This window comes from Malaya genurostris, chromosome 2 (assembly GCF_030247185.1).
Source record: "Malaya genurostris strain Urasoe2022 chromosome 2, Malgen_1.1, whole genome shotgun sequence".
Lineage (NCBI taxonomy): Eukaryota > Metazoa > Arthropoda > Insecta > Diptera > Culicidae > Malaya > Malaya genurostris.
Window position 1 is genome coordinate 244,176,045 of NC_080571.1, and position 19,637 is coordinate 244,195,681.

General features: G+C 36.7%; 1 long non-coding RNA gene across 1 annotated transcript in view; it reads right to left on the minus strand.

Moving 5' to 3' along the window:
• Positions 1–19,637, minus strand: part of LOC131428458 (uncharacterized) — a 112,169-nt gene that overhangs the window by 18,446 nt on the left and 74,086 nt on the right. The window contains exon 3 of the long non-coding RNA XR_009229384.1: positions 5,960–5,992. This is a non-coding gene — a long non-coding RNA (uncharacterized LOC131428458). The remainder of the gene's footprint in view (positions 1–5,959; positions 5,993–19,637) is intronic.

The window sequence follows — 19,637 nt, forward strand, 5'->3', positions numbered from 1 at the left end:
ACGATATTTTATTCAAACTAAAAATTGATCCTTTATTGTACGAGGTCAAACTTGAGCATAATGAAAACCGGATGAAATGTAAGTTGTTCCTTCACGAATTTTCGAACTTTTGATCGAACGCTCTTCATCAAGTTCCGGACAAATGTGTCATCGCATTTTTTGGACGCTTGAGCCTAAGTTTTTTTTGAACTCCTGCATGTTCCCAGCTGCCTCACCAGTCTTCTTGAAGACCCTCTTCACGATTGCCCAGTAACGGTCGATGTGTCGAAGCTGAGGGCAATTTGGTGGATTGATATTTTTCTTAACGAAATTTATACCCTTTTCCGCAAGCCTATTGAGAATGGTTTTGGCGTAGTGATCCGACGCTAAATCCGACCAAAACAGTGGAGGTGTACTATGCTTCTTATATAAAGGCAGCAATCTCTTCTGGAGACACTCAGATCGATAGATTTCTGCTTTTATAGTTCCGGTAGTGTAAAAAATGGTTGACTTCAAACCACAGGAACATATTGCAAGCCATATCAGTACCTTTCGACCGAATTTCTCCCCTTGAATCGACCTGTTCGCATCGCTCACATCCTCCCCAACGACGACAGTAAAGTATTGTGAACCTGGAAGGGTTTTTGAGTCCTCCTTTGCATAAGTCTCATCGTCCATCAAAACACTGCAAAAGACGCGAATACAATTTCCGACCCCTTGTTGCTGCCCGCTTCTTCTGTTCTACACTTTGTTTCGAGATTTTCTGCTTCTTGTACATCTTCAGGTGATTTCGCTTCTTGATACGCTGGATCATTCCGACACTTGTTCCTGCTTTGTTGGCCAAATCACGTCTTGACATTGATTTGTTCTTCATGATTAGAGATACCACTTTCTGGTCCAGTTTCGGGTTGGAAGTACCGGGGTTTCTGCCTCTTTCTGGTAGCTCATGCAAAGAATAGTGTTCCCCAAGCTTAATAATGATGGTTTAAACACTGGAAATGATGTTGGTTTAAACACTAGAATCGTAGCACCAGCAATGCACTGGTTCTGTACACTCTGAATCGGCTGCGAAGTCTGTTGAAACAGACGGTCAAATTCCACTACAGGAATGTAATGCCAAGGCTTTGCTTTTTAAACACTGGCATGATGAATTCCAAACCGCTTCACTAATTTTCGCATAGTAATACCCTTCTCACTTAGCCATGTATCCAGAACCTTAATTTTTACTTCCTTTTCAATACGCGACATTTAGAAAACGCAGAATTTCAACCGCACAAACAAGTAAACAAACAAAATCTGACAGCCAAACGCACAGCGTGCTGTGATCTGAGCATAAAAAACCATCACAAATACATGCGTACAGCACAAATGTATGTGGATAGCTTATTTTCGATACACTCCTCACAACCTTTCGCAATGGCGATTCAAAGTAAAAGACGCTATCTAAGAGCGCCAATGGTTCTTTCTAATACTGTACCCTGTTATAAGAGAGCAAACGAAAAGAGATTATTTCATACAAAACTAGCCAACAGGCACTTGGTTTTTGGGTGGACACTAACACATGGATCAATAAGTCCCGAGACTAAAGCAGAGATGGCGCTCGTAGTAAATCAGTAACCACGTCTTTCTAGAGTACTAACCTTTGCTTGAAACGAGTCGAAATTTTAGGTCGGTCCGACCAGAAACAGCTGAGTTATCGAGGTTGGAGTAAAGTCGTTTAGTAGTTTGTTTAAAAAAATGGAAAAACCGAGTTTCGTGTTTTGATAAAACATTGTTTTTTTCGGTAAAAACACCGTGCAAGCGAAACAATGGATTGAAAAATGTTATCCGGACTCTTGTCCATCAAAAGCAAAGATTTGTTGGTGGTTCGCCGAGTTTAAACGTGGTCGTACCGACACAAATGACGCGGAACGCTCGGGTAGACCTGTGGAAGCCGTTACACCGGAAAATGTGAGTGAAGTGACAAAAATTATAATGAAAGATCGTAAAGTGAAGCTTCGTGAGATTGCTGAGATGACACAGATATCATATGGAAGGCTATTTACTATCCTTCATGAAAAATTGAGCATGAAAAAGGTTTTTTCCAAGTGGGTGCCGCGAGGTCATCGCTGAAACTGAAGCTTATTTTGAAGCGAAAGATAAATTTTTTTTATAAACATGGTATTGAAAAATTGGAAAAACGTTGGAACCATTGTATCACCCTAAAAGGTGATTATGTTTATGAATAAAAAAAAATTTGCAAAAAAAATGTTGTTTCCATTGTTAGTCTCGAGACTTATTGATCCATGTGTTAATAAGGGCGAGGGTCTCTTCGAGACAATCAACACAACAGTCCAACATTTTTACGAACACCAGCTCCAAAGAGATGTGTCGTTTGTCAAGCAGAATCTTCCATTTTCAGCTTCCGACACTTTGATCGCTATAAAGTTAACCCACATTTCTCTGATAAAATGCTCTCACCACTATCTTCGTAGGCACCGTCAAGCACAAGGCCCAAAAAGTATTTAGGCCCTGCGACCGCTAGCTAGACCGATCCCCATAACCAGCAATGAGAGTCACAACAGCAAAGAAAATTCACACCTTTTTAGTTCTATGGTCAGAATTGACTAGTCACAGCACCGGATTACGCATCCCGTATCAAACTCTTTTTTACCTTTTTTTATATATATAAAAAATAGGTATAGAATTCGCTCAAACTTTAGAAAAAATGACATTTACCGATCGATTCAGCTGAATGACATTTACCAATCGATTCAGCTCGACGAACTGAGAAAATGTCCGTGTGTGTGTGTGTGTGTGTGTGTGTGTGTGTGTGTGTGTGTGTATGTGTGTTGTCAACTAAGAGGTCGAGATCTCAGAGATGGCTGGACCGATTTTGATTAAACTAGTCGCAAATGAAAGGTCTCCCCGTCACCCAGAACGCTATTGAATGGTTTTGAGATAGGATGTTTACTTTTTGAATTATACAAAGTTTTATGTCAAAATTTTCAGTTTTTTGACAGTATCTGTCACATTTGACCTTGAAAACAGAATATGTTTTCAGACATAGATTCCGCACGGTAATACCTATCCAACAAGCCATAGATTGTTAAAATCCGTCCATTTTTAACGGAGATATCGATATTTTTGTGAAAGCGACTTTTCCCCCTATTCCAGCAGTAGGAATTTAAGCGCTGTATGACAAAGCAATGCTTGGGAGCAACGTAAAACACGATTTTTTATACTGTTACATACAATTGTTTCTAAGTACCAAAAAGACTGTGTCATGACATTTTGTCTTTTTCATGACATTTTGCCTCGGACCGATTTTAGCACGGTTCGTTTTTGGCAACATGATTGTTCGAATATGGCATATGTAAATCAGATGATATCAGCATTTTCGAGTTGAAAATAATTCCATAATTCTATCGATTTAAACTACTTACAGCAATAAATGCTGGAAGAACATAACTTCCATATACCATACGACTCAGTTTGTCGAGATCAGCAAATGCGTGTGTGACAAATAATTTCACTCAATTCTTTTCGGAAATGACTCAACCGTTTTCTACAAACTCAGATTCATACGAAAAGTCGTATGCTCCTAAACAAGGTTCCTGAATTATGTTTGGATCCGATTTCTGGTTTAGGAATTACAGGATGATATGTGAAACGAAATGAAAATTGTGGACCCATTTTTCTGGTAGATGGCTGAACCGATCTAAAATTCAAATGAAAAGTTTTAAGATCCTGTAAAACATCTTACTTTTCAGTCAGATCCAACTTCCGGTTTAGGGGATACAGGATGATTAGTATAAAAATGTCTATTTCACATAAATTAATCAAGTTTATCAGGTTTTCAGATTTAAAAGTCGATAACCAAACAAATTTATTTCAGTTTTAGCGATATTCAGTTTTCAATTCGGAAGGTATCTAAATATTTAATTCGCACTACGATTTCTCAAAGATGTCTACACTGATTTTAAAACATTTTGAAAAAAATGTAAACTAAACAGCTACTCAGGTGAATTTATCTGACTTCAGCTAAACCGATTTTCGAATTCCGTTTCTAGTATCGAATCGTTCCTCAAAGCTCAATCGTTTTCTAAAAAATTAAAAAAGACAATATTAATTAATACTATCCAATTCTGACTTCCGATTCTGGAATTACAGAATGATGAATTTTTAAAATTCAAACCGGCCCTGGAAGGTACTTACTTAAATTACCGTAAACTCTAAAGTGGAACTTACTCCGACTTATCATGTAATTTTCAATCGATTGTCACACTTTTAGATTCAAAGTCGATCCGATTTGCAGTATCGATATTACAGAGTAATGAGTGATTAAAATCTCAAATTACCGCTTAAATCGACGGTCATTAAAATAATGTCACGAGAACTGAAACACCGAAGAATATTCATGCAAAAAACACATGCGGATTGATAAAAAAAGGTATCATCTCACTGCTAGGTGGATTAAGTACGTTTTTTTGCACCCCGTAACATTAACTTTTGGTACAACATGGACTACTTTCGCTTTATACCATTCCAAAACATGGTTGTTGTAGTGACTAGATGCCAAAATAGACCAGAATTGCGAGAGAGTGTCATGGCTGCTTAGGAAAGGTAGCAAGCGCTTCTTTGGGCATTATTTACGGTATATTTCCTTCCTCCATAATTACTTTTCGCACTTGCTCTTTCTTAAATGCCATCTAAAAGCAGGTAGTCACACCAAGAGTTGATTTTACACAATGGAAAGTTCATCAGTAAGCGGAATAGTTGATGAAGTATTTCCAGAGATATACGTATTTAGAGGTATCCAGATTTTGTCACGAACAAGTCTTACACTTACACCGACGATACGGACAACTCTTTTTATACCGCCCTGTAGTAATATTTGTTTCAACATATTATACTTGCATATGTCATTTTCAACCAATCATAGGCTTGTCCAAACTGGTTCGGAAAGTGGATTAACAGAAGTCAGGTCCTGTCCTATATCGCGATCCTGGACAGTCCCTCAGGTGGATCGCAAAATAGTTGGGAATCGATAGATGAGAATTGTTGTCTACTGCATTTTCTACGTGTTTAGCAATTATATGGGGAAAAATGACGATAAGGGGTGCGGACTAAGTTAGCTCACCATCTCCGGTTACGATAGACCGTTAGTGACTGTTAGACTGACTTTGATTACTCATGGTTGGTTTTTACAAACTTCAAATGATGTGATCTCATAAATTGGGATTGAAGTTTATTCAGATCCGACTCCCGACTCATAATCTGTACGGCTATGGGAGTTAAAAATGTTGTCCAAAGCTTAGTTTATGAGTCTATTTGGATGATGATCATACAAACTTACTTCGGTTACTACTAGATCGGGTTCTAGAAATATCGGAATAAAGGACAACAATTTTCAAAAGGAACTAGCATCGATATTTTTTTCTTCATATTAATGGTATTGGTAAAGCTCCTTTTCACCACTAGGTGGATAAAAAAAATTAAAAATCGTTCCAAACGATCGTATTTTTCAAATTTCAGAAGAGAGAACAATTAAAATCCTATAGATCAGAACAATAATGCATCGCAAAATATTTATTTTTGAAAATGATTCCAAAGAATACAACCTCATCTTCACGACAAAGCGACTACTTCGAAGTGTCGGTCGGTAACGTGAAATAAATATTTTGTAATACAGTTTGTAGCGAGTAGTCGGATTTTTTAAAATGACTTGTTAGACAAGTATTCAAAGAAGCTTCATAGTTCTGTAGCAATATTAGAAAATATTAATAAATATTCAATTGAAAATACATTATTTTAACCCACAGTTAATATCACAACAGCTCATCCAGAATATCGAAATTTCGAACAGCTCATCCATAAAAACATAAAAAATTGTCAAATTAGATAATGTGAATTTTCATTTGCAATTGGAGTTTTTATACCGGATTAGTCATTTCGGACCTTCCGAATATGATTCTTGAGGTAACAGTAAAATACTCACCGAATACTTATCAAAAAACGGGTGTGCAGCAATCTGAAAAGGATAAGAAAAAATAAATGTTTCATTAGCAATCCGTTATAGTATTTGACAATCTTATGTTACATTACAACTGCTAAAGTCGCATTGAAATAGAACAGTTCGGGTAAAATTTGACAAATGCACAGTATTTCTGATTACGATAATTTTGTTTGGGTAAAATCATCAAATGTGAATGAGAGTACGGTTGTGCTGTACATTTTCAGTTCGGTAATACCCACGAGGCATTCTAAACAGGGATAAGAAACAGTCCATTTGCCCTCAATAATTGTCTAGGCTTAGATATTTCTAACGATGGATCAGCGAGAGCACGGCACATACGAATGTGCTCATGGTGGAATATGTTTTACTATCTCATTCCTTCGGAAGCCCGTGTTAGTAACAGTTCCCTTGCAATCTGGCCTCGGTGTGCTGTCTAGCGTAATTTATGGAATATTTGTCTGCTACCAAGGTGCAACCGTAGTAGTTAGATATTCCGACCAAAAATAAAAGGAACAAATAATAGAAAGTGATACAATAATTGCTGACTTTTTCTTGCATTGTTTATTCGTATTGTATGGATATTGACAATTATCGCAAACGGTCTCAAAGACCGCATAACACTGTATGTTAGAACCCGAACACTTCTCCGAGTTCGCTTCTTGTGCGGTACGGCACCCGATATGGAGGTCAGCAACCAGGGCAGAGAGATTGCCAATGTCGAATGATAAGTCGTGCCTTGAATCATCAGTCAACATTCGAACTGCACTGCTGTCTGTTATTTTTTTCAAGGCACACAAACCAATTCCTATCGCTCGAAGCACAGGACGGAATATGACTGACTGAAGCTAAGACAGTATTGTTATGCAAATCAACTATATCTCGACCGTCGACGGATCGTCTGTGCCGGTGCAATTTAGATGCGATCCGCAGCTCAATTTAGGAAGACAGACACTTTCTGCTATTGTGAAACATTTCCAGGAGCCGTGCAGTAATTATTCCGTAACTGCAACATGATTCTAAATGCGTTCCCGAACGGTAGCCGGCATTTAGTTCATTGACATTAGACCTCGGATTGTTGTTTGTGAGCTCTTCCTGCCGTGGCCTCGAGGCAGAGGAACTACGACGGAATGACACTCTAATAGGTAGCCTTCGGTATGAATCTAGATCTAGGGAAAGGTGCAAAAACCGTCGGACTAGGATGTTGTTCTAGGTTTCTTTTTACCAGAGAATGAGACTATTGGCTTCTTCAAAAGATTTTTTTTTGCAAAGAAAATTTATTTCCTCATTGAGATTTTCTTTCAAGTTTATGGCAAAAAATTACGATTAAAAATCTAAGCTATTACAAAAAGGACAAATTGATCATAATTATATAGCAAATTTGATACTTTTTAATCCAATTCCGATTAATTTACTCCAAAGGTTTTAATTATGTATCAGTGTTTTAGGAATGTCAGAAAACCTAAATTTCGATGGCCTTTATTCCATACCAACAGTTCAAACAGCCTCAGAAGTTTTTTGACGTGAATACGTCTCAAGTTACTAGGCGTTTTTTCGCCCTTTGAAAGAATGGGTAGAACTTAAATGTTAATATCTCGAGTTGTACTGAACGCAACAACATAATTCTTTCCCAATGTCATCAGAAATATTATCGGCAATTTATGATTAAATTTTCAACGGTGTGATATGATTATAAACAACTCAAACATTAGATTCTCCCAAATTTTTGGAATCAATAAGATAAACTCATCGCATTCAGCTTCTGAGTACTCGACCTGGAATCGGGAACTGAATTTTGGAATGGATTCTGGAACGAAATTCTAAATCTGCTCTACGTAAATTCTGATCTTAGTTTTAGGTTTAGAATTTTAGTTCTAGATTACAGGTTCGGAAATTGAAATTATGACTCTGAAACAGAATGGTAATTCTGAATTCTTGAAATGGTTTCTCGACATGATTTTGGAATTGAATTTAGTTTCTCAATCCATTTTCGGAATTCGAATTCAGAATTTTGATTTATAATTCAGGAACAAGATTCAGGTTAAATCTGCACTCCAAAGCTGAATTTTAGAACAGTCTTCTGAACCAGAATATATTTCCTAAATTTAATCTTCTAATCTCATTCCTGAATTCAGTCAGAACTCATGCCCAGATTTCAAAGTCTGCATGCCGGAATCATATTTGGAACTTGAATTCTGGATCTGAATTCAGTTATTATTATTGTTACGTTTCGTCTTTGACTCATCAGTGCAGAGCAGTTCAAATTGAACTGCTTAGTGCTAAACTCGGCAGTTCAATTTGAACCGCTAAGCAGACGTAAAGTTTCTGCTACTTACAGAACACTTTTTGTTTTGCAACGAAGAGCAATGTCTTTTCTAACGTGCCGAACGAAAACGTGTTTTCGACTATTTCTGGCCGATGCAGGTTTGGTCATTTCAGGGTTAGCCAAATTTTGTGCTAGGGCACATAAACGTTTTTATTATTTTTACGTTTCGTCTTTGACTCATCAGTGCAGAGCAGTTCAAATTGAAAAGACATTGCACTTCGTTGCAAAACAAAAAGTGTTCTGTAAGTAGCAGAAACTTTACGTCTGCTTAGCGGTTCAAATTGAACTGCCGAGTTTAGCACTAAGCAGTTCAATTTGAACTGCTCTGCACTGATGAGTCAAAGACGAAACGTAAAAATAATAATAACTGAATTCAGAAAAAATAATAAAAACGGTTATGTGCCCTAGCACAAAATTTGGCTAACCCAGAAATGAATTCAGTTCCTTTATCCAGATTCGGAGTTCAAGTTCCGAGTTCAGTGCTATAAGGGGCTGTCCATATAAGACGTCACGTTTTTTTGACAATTTTTGACTCCCCATCCCCCTTTGTCACAAATTGTCACAGAAGCATCCCCCCCCCTATGTCACATGTCACGAATTCAAAATAAAAAAAATTCATCTCAATATGTATGACAAACCATACAAATATGAGGGAAAAATCGATTTATTACATGCTGTCATTAGATTAAAAAATATCCCTAAAACTACAAAATCATCGGAATTATTTTATTAATATCAATTATAAAAATTAACAAAAGTATTTGGTTGGAATTGATGAAACATTTTAATCATCTGTTTTATTCCTCCTAGGGGTACACAGATATATTATTGTTTTAGGTAAAGAATAATATTTCCTTTGTGTAGCATACAGGGCTGAGAAAGTAGAGACCAAAACCTCATCAAAACGAGATCACTGCCGGAGAATCTTTTCATGATCAGTTGATCAGTGAATTTTAAATCACATCGATCAATATCGGTACTGATCTTCCGTCACACAATGGGTAGTGATTTTGAGCTGAAATGATTCTTGATTTATGTAAGTTCAATCATTGGATGATTCGATGAGCTTTGATGTTGGTGGAGGAAAATTACATATGATCAAGATAAGACATGACATGATCTACGTCTGAAATCGTTGATCTCCCGCCCTTTTTCAAATGGAGTACAATTGAGTAAACTGCATCAGAATCAGATAAGAGAAATTCTTATGATATACTATTATCAATGCAAGAAAATTAAATCACTGAAAAAATTTTCAGTGCATAACTTAAGTTAAACCGTTTGAAAGCATCTTTTTCTATTTTACTCATATTAGGCAAAATTTGTTAATTTAGCAAATTTACTCGCTCCTCCGTGCACTTTTACTAATCACAAAAGAAATGATTTCCTGCATCACTCATTTCCGAATTTACAAGAAGAAGTTTTACATCAACGAGTACACGTTTTCCTATAGAATGTTAACGTTTATTGTGGAATTTTTTTCAGGAAATAGGGCAAAACAGTAATATAATTAGGTATTTCCAAAATGCGCTCATTGAAAATATTGGACGTCACATTCCAAAAACCTCCCCCCCTTCCCCCTGTCTCAAAAGGTCACGTTTTATGAAACATCCCCCTCCCCCTTGCGGCGTGACGTCTTTTATGGACAGCCCCTAACTGAAAATGGGCTAAGTTTCAGAATACTAGTACTAAAGGGTGATTTTTTGCTGGTACCTTTTTTGGCAACACTGTTTTTAACTGATCACGAGTGAATCGTATCTCGTGTCATTGTCAAAATTGTTCAGTTTGGTCTGTAATTTAATTTTTGTTTCGCGAATGATACATAAATAGATAAACTTAATGAAATTTTGGTAAAAAACGCTGCATCATGTAATGTATAAGTAGAAAAAATGCCGTTTGACGATGTGGGAGATTTTAAAATATAATACCAGCTGATATTAATCAATGTTAGTTGTGATTTTGCAGAACTGATTTTTTTAGACCAAACCCAACCATCTACTTTCGTTCGAGAATCACACAGAAAACTTGGCAAGGAAATATATCTTTAAATAAGTTTGCCTAAAGCAAAACTCAATATTAGGGGACGGGTATTGCGTGATGGGTCATAGTAGTTTTTCTGGCCCGAAGAGGTGATGACTTTAAGGTTAACCTCTATAGCTGAAACAAAAAAAAAGATCACAGAATTCTACAGTTTGACGTGACATTTCCGAGATCCAAATATTTGTACGCCAACGAACAGACTTTTAATCTTACACTCTGCTTCAGCACAGATATTCTTTGTAAGTCTTTTTCGGAAGTTGTAATGGAATCAGGACATGGTTTTTGCAAATCTGCCTTTGCAGGAACCAAACAGTTTCAGTTGGTCTAATCTGGGCATAGTTTCATGGATCCCATTTCCTTTTTTACCGTTGGCTGTCAACATCTTTCGTGTTATGCACTGAAGTCAAATTCCACACTTACAAATTGCTTTCCAAACCGTTGCTTTTTCACCGAGTTTCTCTGAACCGACTTATTGTCACCTTCAATATTTTATCTAGCATGTAGAATTTGTCGCCCGGAAGCATCGTTTGAATTGAATTGAATCTCAAGTAGGATTGATCATCCCCTTGATTACCCTAGTCGATTTTACGTGCAGTAGTTTATCGTATAACTTGCGGACCCTTGGTTTATTTTTCACTTCTTTTTTTTGTTGCTTTTACTGATCTGACACAAAATGGACTGAAAACTTTACTCAGTCCATTTTGTGTCTTTGCTTGATCGACGAAACTTTTAAATGTGCCCAGATTTTCGGCTCGTGCAGAAGCACTCTTTTTACGGATAGTAGCTTGCACGATTTCCTAGTGTAAGTTTTGGTTCCCAGGGCCATATTTACATTTGGATTTTTCCTTAGCCTGATAAATAAACTCCTCACCATACTTCCGAATCGCGTTACGAACTGCTCCGATGATCACACATTTGATGTCTTCAATTGACTCAAAACGATTTCCCCGGAGCGGTCGCATGAGTTTTCCGCATGAGAAGTCACATGGAGCTAAATCAGGCTCATAGGGTGGTTGCGGAGCGATATTGGTTGAATTTTTGGCGAAAAAATCCCAAAAAATCAATGCAGTATGCCACGGTGCATTATCGTAGTGCAAAAACCAAGAGTTGTCGGCCCATAATGCCGGCCTCTTTTTACGAATAGCTTCGCGCAAATGTCGCATAATACTCAAATAGTATTCTTTGTTGACAGTTTGGCCGGTCGGAAGGAATTCGGAGTGCACCACTCCTCCATAATTAAATAGCGTTTTTCATTGAAAAACACTGGTGGCGTGGATTGTTCTGGTTTTGCACTTTCGAACATAAATGGCAATGAAATACCGTCAGAATATTGCAGAATATTAATTTCACTCATTGTAAAAATCGCCGATTGCACTTTTAATACTTGAGGAAGACAGACGTGCACTAATGAATATTTTGACATGACACATGACACAGATGTCACTGACAGTCATACTAACCTAGAAAAAAAATTATTTGAAGAATAAGGACGCGAGATATAATTCCAAAGTCATATTACGTTTTGATAAATGTAATTAAGCTTTTGAACACGATCTCCTTGCGCTTTTGCAAAGAAAGGTTTCGACTCTTAAAAATTACTGATTAATAGAATGAAGTGTAAACAATAATACACAGTAATTATCAGCTGATGAAAAGTCATCTGAAAATAACAAAGGCGCATCAAATTGTCAAATATTTTGACTGAGTTTTTTTAGTAGCTGATCCTTAGCCCACAGAATCGACTCAAAGAGCTGTTCCAGGTCAAGACTCGAACGTACGACGACTGACTTGCACAACCAGTGCTCTATGAATTGGTCCACCATCACAGTAATCAACTGCACGATAACTCTTTTTGGTGGCCTGCTGACCCTTTAACTTTTGAGGAAGTTGGAGTAAATAGTTTTCCTGCATTTTTGTATATTATCAAAAACTACGCTTGAATTTAAGAAAACATATGGAATCAAATTGTAAAATCATCTTTTCCACAACTTTCAACCATTCTGATTGAATAGTAAATTGGACCCGTTTGAAAGTGTGTCACAAAAAATTAATCTTAGAAGACCTGATCACTGCCAATGCAGAGGTCATTTTTAAAGTTTTTTGTTTGCAAATATCTTTTATTATACAAGAATTGAACAGCTACGAGATTATTTGAATGAATTATTAATGTTTATTTTGGAAAAAAAAACAACATTGCATGAAATACATTCTTCAGCTAGCCGACAGGTAATAGCGGGTAATCATGTTAAACCTACCCTGAAAAGTAATTCATTTCGTTATATTTGAAGGAGCTTGGAATGAAGACCAAACATTTTATAGATGTTTTAGGAAATACCAGGAAGGTTTAAAATTCTTTTAAAATATTTTGAAGATGTATTTCTTGCTCACAAAATTACTTTAAAAATTCTGAAACACTTTTTCACACTAGTAGTAGTAGTTTTTAGTACGATTCCATTTAGTAATAAATGTATTAGTTTTGGTCACGTTGAAGTGCTTCAGTTTCTTTTTTTAAGTGGAAAACCCCAATTTCTGAGTTTTTTTAGGAAAATATCCTTCAAACATGTGTCTCCATCAAAGTTCTATTAGAAGGAAGTGCATGGCACATAACTACTAGAACTGAACACCATGCGTTTCCTTCTAATGAAGCTTCAATGGAAACACACAGTGGATTATTAATTAAAAAAAAAAAAACATTGTGGTCGTCCACACAAAAAAATGGACTCGTTATTTATTCATTACTGAAAAATTCAAAGAGTTACCAAAATCGGAAGTGTGGAAGAACATATTTCAAAGGATTTGGTTATTTTATTGCAAAAATACAGTTTCGAAGAATTTACCACAAATCGTAAACCTTCTCGGCACCCTGATTTTTTACAAATTTGTCGATGGAACGCTTGCTTTAAAGATCATATAGAACCATTCAAGCTTGGAAAATCAATAGAACCACTCAAGCTCTGTCAACATGGCGGTTAAAATGTTGAAATTTTGGAAAATTGTCTCCAGTTCAAGCTCATTCAAATGTTGTATAACGACATGAATTTTCTCTTGGGGCAGATTTGACATGCTTATCCGGCTATAACCTCTTGTTCCAACGGTAAATAGAGATTTCCAATGAAGTTACCTGGCAACTCTAGTTGCAATATAGATCAAAGCACGCATACAGGAGTTGTTATGATAGAAATCAGAACGCAATTTAGTTGCGGCTTATGGTTTATTGTGCTGTTAGTTTGCGAACCTATTGATTACTACCCTTTATCATTCGATTGTTTAACTTCAGCATCACCTACACTGCAGCGCATAATGAGAGTTGGTATATACATAACATAAAGTGGAACAAACTGATCGCTGAAAAATAAACAATTTCATAATTTCACCCCACCAAAGCCTGGTTTCAGCTTTGCGATGGAAAATTACATAACAAACAAACATTTCTATAGAATAGAGAGATTTTTCAAACAGTGTATTTCTAAGCCATCGTAGAATATACTTTATGATATAGTTTATTTTCAATTCATCTGTTACTGGGGACAGAAAGCTTTTGATGCACATGTGGTATATTTTTGTAATGTTTGATATTCAATGATATATGCCTCTAAATTCGTAAATGAGAATGTTCTTCTTTTTTTTATTCCCATGGATGGCGGTATGGAAAATAGTGCCTGCCTTTGTTTATTTAGCTTTGTGTTTAGATTAATGGTCATAGAAAATATGAAACAAATTAAAAGAAATAATATATCAATAATTCCCGGGACTACACTAATACACTTTTTTGGCGAAATTTAACTCATCGACATAGCCTCCTTCAAGAGCAACACAATCAGTCTAGCGCTTTTAATAATTTTCCGATGGAACAATTTATCTTTTTTCTCGAAAAAAGTGTTTGCAGAATCTCCTTCATCGGATTATTTTTTGAGTTTGGCAAACAGATAGTTATCCAATGAAAATTGTGTTGAGCTGTTTTTTTTCCATCAAAATTCGTTATATGTTGAAGTTGAAACATGAAACACTACTTGAAAGACAATACAGTTGAACAGAGAGTCGTATGTTCAGGGCATTCCACATAGAATTTGCACTATAACTTTTTTTTATCATCAACTTATTGGTTCGGCCTAGAATTTAAAAATATTCGATACGTATGTTTTTTTTATTTCAAAACTAAATGCAACTACGACAGTCTCCGGATTCCGGTTTCGGAAACCAGTATTCAAAATGTCCAATATGAATCTTGCATCAAATTCTCGTGAAATGTTAATGAGAAAGGCACTACACCACACTTTTTTGCCAAAAACCAATTTTATTCATCAGTGTAATCTCCTTTTAAAGTAATTCAATCATTCCCACGCTTCTATAACATCTCGATGCTTTGCTTGTAGAAGGATTTATCTTTTGCCTCAAATAGGCTTTACATTCAGCAATTGCTTCTTCATTGGAGTTGATTGATAGATGAAGATTATAGTATAAAAATGGAAATAAGCCAATTTTGCGCATGAAAATGTGAATCAAGATTTCAGATTGTGAATAAAAAAAACTGAACACCGTGAATTAAAAAATTGGGTGACAAAACTAAAGTTGCGATTATTTGTAATAAATATGTAATATGAAATGATAATACTGACTATCTTTATTTACTGTGAATCAAAAAATTTGCTTATTTCCAGTGATGTCCGAGCTCAGCACACGAGCTGCTCTATACCTGCAGTGTGTGCCTATTAAACTCGTAGGATGTGCTTTTCAAACCAGACTCATGAGCGTGTGCTATTTGTATAGTCCACCTACTGACAAGAGACAATACAAGAGCGGACACTGTGTGCTTAAAAATTATATTATATGTATTATTAAATAAAAAAAAACGGACACTCAACTCAGCTCGTGAGCTAGCACATGAGTCAGCTCACGAGCTAGCTCCCCATTCCAGCTCATGAGCCAGCAGATGAGCCAGCATCGCGAGCTGGTTCTTCGAAGCATACGACTCTCGATCTAGTAGCAACACGGCACACGAGCGTGTGCTTTAGACTTAGTGTGCGTATTTTTAAAAAGGTACAGCACACGGACTGTATGAGAGCTGGCTCGTGTGCTGGACCATCACTGCTTATTTCCACCCCTGGATTATACCATGTGCATCCCAACATACTGAAGCCATAACCTTCTCAGCAGACTGTTGTACCTTTGGATGCTTCGCACATGGTTCATCGGCTAGCAGTCAACTCAGATGATGATCTTTTTGATTTTGGAGTGGAGCGATGGATCCATGTTTCATCCATTGCCACATATCGACTTATTGCTTGTGAACATGGCCAAACACTGTTCTGTATGAAAAAAAAAAACACGCTATTGTTTTTCATCTCACAGTCGATCCACTTCGAAAAGATCTTTTTTTCTTGTAAACGTTCTTTTTGAAGAAACATAGTCTGGAAAACACTTTTGAAGCCATTGTTAAGCTTGCGCAGTATTTTTTCCACCAAGAGGCAATAATAAATTAACGAAGTTGTTTTGATTCTATACAATTACAAAAGTAGCTTTCTGAATGTCATGAAATTTCACCAATTTCAAAGTTGGTACCTTATAAACGTCATATGGATTTGACAAAGATAGCGCCATCTGTGTATCAGTAACACGATTTATTGATTGATGTGTTACAATAATGTTAATAATATACACACAGTCTTTGTTTATTCGCTTAAAAAACGGCATAACTTCAAAAGTTCGAAAAGAAAAAAAAATGTTTTAATCGTGTTTTCTGTTGTTAATTCTTCGAATTTATAAGATTTATATTAAAAAAATTGTCGATTGATAATCGGGAGAGTTGGCATCACTGGGAGTATGTTGTTCTAAAAAAAATCCAATTTCAACGAGTATCAAACAACTTATAGTGAAGTAATTGGTCGAAACAATTTTTTGAGTGATAGTGTTGCTGTGGCAAGTTGTTGTGTTGATTAGTGAAAAGGGTTAAAAGATTTATTTATTGTGTATTGCATTTGTCGGCCAAAATTAAACGACGTCAACCGATCGAAGCGCTGTCTGCATATCATTGTCGGTGTTATAGGATTTATATGGAATGTTTGAAAATTTACAAGTCAATCGTGTGATTCAAGCTGAAACTCTAAAATTGTTCTGCGGTAAACCCATCCGCGAGTGCTTATTTCATTTTATTTTTTTCAGTAGTGGTGTGTCATCTCGCGTTTTTACAGCAATGCGAATAGGTGAAACAGGATACTGGTGAGATCGTTCCTTAGAGATATTTAACCTTTTTTTATATACAATGTCTTATTATATTTTTCCTTACTAGAATCAGGCTAGACGAAATGTCGTCGATTATTCGGGGAACGTTTGATCAATGGATCTATTTTTCGTGAGTATATAACTGTATCATGATTATAAATCAGATTTCGAGAATCGAAAATTTTCAACATAATATCATAAAATATGCTCACTTCAATCTTTCTCGAAAGGCTTTAAAGAGTATGATAAGTTACCAAAATATCTGTAAAATTATCTATTGGAATCTATTTGTTTGTTATTTTTCTTACAATCTCTTATCGACTGATTAGGTATAAATAAATTCGATATTCATCGTTCTTCCTTGCGCTAAAACTTATTACCGCAATATCAATCATTCTTTACAATAAGTTGTTAATTCAACTGTTGGAGCTTAATTCAACTGTTATTCGAATAAAACATATGCCGATCGATTTCTACTGAGACATTTTCAAGACCACCAACTGATCAACTAATTAGCAATCAGAAAAGAATATTTTGAAAGAATTATAACCATTCCTCGATAGTGATGAAATCAGAATGAGTAAAGGCTCTGCATTTTATTCCTATTGAATAAATGGTGGATTAATAGTTCGAAACAAATGACTCAAACAGCGACAGCCAAAAACATCGATTTGTACATCCATTGTACCTTATTTCACCTACACTAAAATGGCTATACATTATGTGCTTGGCACGCTTGTTCTATACAATAATATATCTGGTGGTGACTCAAAATTGATTTGAATATAACGTGAATTTAAATTCAAATCAAATCTTTTATGAAAAACTAATTTTATCAATAGAAAATATTTGATTTCAATATAATATACTTCTATTCAATGATGACTGAACTAGTTTTCTCTAGTTTTTCCTGAATACCGCATTTCGCTAAAGATGCAGCAGTTTAAAAAAGTCGTAAAAATTTCATTAATTCGAATCGAAAAGAAAAGAAAATCGTGGCCTCTAATCTACAAACGTTTTACTCGCTGGTTACAGGTAAATCCTGAGTCTACGTTAGTGATGTTACAGCATCTGCACCTCACAAATCCTGGTAGGTCGACGAGAAAAATCATCATCCCAGCAAGACCAGATTGTTTATCTCCAGCAGTCTGGTAAGACTGGGAATTGAAGGAATGAGTGGAATGGCACAAAATGCAACAGAATTAACGACAACAAACGCGAAATGGATTCGAAATCGTCTGCGGCCAGCCTGACAACGGCGGCGGAGTGCAAATTCTCACATCCACACACGGACTCATCCTCGTGGTTGGCCGTCATCATGATCGTCGTATCCCAGGCCAGCACCGTAAGACGAGAAAAAAATATTTAGCCGAAGAGAGACAGAAGCAGCAATGGGGAGCACCGACACGCCAGCCAACACGGACCAAATTGGTTTCGAGTGGGCCAATGCCGCTGCTGCTGTCAGGCAGCGAGTATGGGCATGAAAAGGCCTTTCCGGAGTTAGACGATCCGATAAAGGGAACAGGACTGGAAGAGTGGGATGTCCCGACCCTGCAGTGTCTGCAGTTCCGCTCTCGCTTCCCGCCAACCAACGCTCGGAGTCCCAGTGAATTCATATTTTTCGCAAAGTTTGTTGACCTCTCGGCGGCAGAAACAACAAAAACAAAGGCAGGTCTGTGTTGGTGCCAACGGACTGCAGCGCGTTCAGGCATATGGGAAACATGCGGAAAAAGAGAGGGTCACCTGCTTTTGGAATGGAAGCGAGGTGTGCAGGGGTCAGTGGGCGGCATACGAAACACGAGGACGACAAGACTTATTGCAGACCCCGAAAAATCTTCACGTCGGTGTTTCATGTGCAATTTCTCTTGCTCTCTTTCTCTTTCGTATGTCGCACATATATACATTATAGTACACACGTACTATGTTGTTATGATATGCTGAGCTGCAGCGACAGCATTGGTACACAAACATCGCGATCATATGCGCGTTATGCCTATCGGGAAATGAACGGGTGATACGCACATTAATGTCCGTGACGGTAGGGGTGTTTAGGCGAAAGAAATAGTCGACAGTTAATAATTGACTAAAAAATTCGTTAATGGAATCCAAATTTTATTCTGTTCATCACACAACTCAAAAGGAATCGCAGGTAATTTTTCCAATGGCCAGACTGCGTGAGACTCAGTTCAAATTTTACAGTAGATTTGCAATGTTGGTATCAAATTTTTGAACGGTTCTATTAGCAGTGCAAAAAAACCAATCAGTATCTCTCATGTTATCATTTTTCACAAAACTAAAACAATGAGCAATCGAGCAACATCCGATTCGAAGCAGAATTTTTGACAGGAGACGACCGTTCGAGTAATTATTTAAAACCAGAAGAATGAGAAAACATTTCGCTATGACTAAATTTCAGTAGGGTGTAAGGTTCTTCAGAGTGGATGCCGATAGATGGTTTATTATCCGTTACAGAAAAAAAAACGCTAGAAATTTTCGAATTTGCTAAAAATTTCGTTACGCTTCTAGGTAGCACAATATTACTTTACTGATTACATTCGGATATTTGAATTCGAATCCAACAGGTACGAGTCTGGTTCAACAATTTGAACCAGAAATTTTAAGGCGAATGACCTTAAAGGTTAAAACCTCTATAATCGAAACAAAAAAAACAAAAGCTTTTTTTTATCTTGAATTTTCAATTTATTAACAGTTTTGAGCAAAGTTGTTAATAAATTCTTCGTTTCACTTTTACATTTTCGCTCTACATGACGCTATAAATTTCAAACACGCTTTACCCTGTCGTTCCGGAACCGGAGGTCGCATCCGAACAAAAGTCAGAAGCAGAGTATGAGATCATAAATCCTTTCATTTGAGTCTAAGTTTGTGAAAATATACTCTGCCGTTTTTGAGATTTTGTGCACTATTTCCGGAACTTCCTGAACCGGAAACTTTTCCTTATTTGGCATTATCGCTCTAAATAAACGGGTTGCAATTTCATACACACTAAACCTTGTATTTCCGGAACCAATCGGATCCCGACGAAATGCTACACTTACTCATGGTAAAATAATACCTTTC